Consider the following 1,552-nt stretch of genomic DNA (forward strand, 5'->3'; position numbering starts at 1 on the left):
TTGGCTGACCTTCATTCGCTAAGTACTATAGATCTTAGTCTCAACTTTTTCAATGGAGAGATACCCGTTCTACTTGGAAATATAGGCTACTTATTAATCTTGAATCTTAGCTACAATAAATTTAAAGGCAACATATCCATTTCTCTCAATAACATAAAAGTAGTCGACTTGTCATACAACTCATTGAAAGGAAAAATTCCTGACAGTTATGCTCAGTATCATCCGCTCGACACACTGATCGGCAACAATGATTTATGTGGGAACTTCAAGGGTTTCCCTTCTTGCTATCCTTCTACATTTGTAAGCAAAATAAAATTCATTGTTCCCATACCCATTTTGCTTGGATTCTTAGCTCTTGGGGGTTTTATCCTATCTCGATGCATGGTTTAAAAAAGTCAATGTAAGATTGATCTAGAAACAATGGACGGGAACTTATTCTCAATATGGAATCATGATGGACATATTGCATATGAAACCATCATTAAAGCAATCGAGGAATTTGACATCAAATATTGTATTGGAATCGGTGCTTATGGTAGTGTTTACAAAGCTGAATTACCTGGTGGAGGAACTGTTGCCTTGAAGAAACTTCATAAGTTACAGGATGATGAGAACCCAATTTTTTATAACAGTTTCGAGAATGAGGTAAAGGTTTTATCAGAAATTCGGCATCAAAACATTATAAAACTTCATGGGTTCTGTTTGCATAAAAGATGTACATTTTTAGTTTATGAATACACCGAAAGGGGTAGCCTACTTTGCGTCCTAAGTAACGACTTTGAGGCTGTGGAGTTGGATTGGAGGAAGAGGATGAACATCATCAAAGACACTGTGCATGCCTTATCTTACTTGCATCATGAATTCATCCCGTCAATTCTTCATCGAGATATATCAAGCAAAAATATATTGTTGAATTCTGAATTCCAGGCTTTTGTCTCCGACTTTCGCACAGCTAAGCTCCTTGATCATGATTCCTTCAATCAAACTTTGGTTGTAGGCACTTACGGCTATATTGCCCCTGGTGAATTATTCTTTTCATGCTATAATTCATCATTTTTTATTCATCATTTTTTCGCTCCCACCTTCAACAAGATTTTATATATAGAAGAGAAGAAAAAGCATCACATTTCTAATTATTTTTATTTTGTTTTCTTCCCACACAGAGTTGGCCTATACCTTTGCAGTGACTGAAAAATGAGATGTTTATAGCTTTGGAGTTGTTGCGTTAGAAATTTTAATGAGAAGACATCCAGGTGAAATCTTGACTCTATTATCATCGTCATCATCTCGTGCAGTGATGTTAAATGACATATTTGACCAACGCTTGCCACCTCCAGATTGTCTTGTTGTAGTGGACATTCTCCTTGTTGCCTCCATAGCATTTGCATGCATATGCACCGAACCAATGTCTCGACCTCCAATGAAATGTGTGTCGCAGAAGTTTCTTTCTTGCAAGAAGCCAATGGTCAAGACATTGGATTCAGTTTCACTTTGGCAATTGAGGAACCAAGAAACGTATATGGCTGAATCTGGGAGTAGTTCTCAATCGTGA

At 37.0% G+C, this 1,552-nt stretch overlaps 1 pseudogene; it reads left to right on the forward strand.

Annotated features, from left to right (window-relative positions):
- The first annotated feature begins 420 nt into the window (after nucleotides 1–420).
- LOC109006385 lies at nucleotides 421–1,552 on the forward strand (annotated as a pseudogene).

This window comes from Juglans regia, chromosome 3 (assembly GCF_001411555.2).
Source record: "Juglans regia cultivar Chandler chromosome 3, Walnut 2.0, whole genome shotgun sequence".
Classification (NCBI taxonomy): Eukaryota; Viridiplantae; Streptophyta; class Magnoliopsida; order Fagales; family Juglandaceae; genus Juglans; species Juglans regia.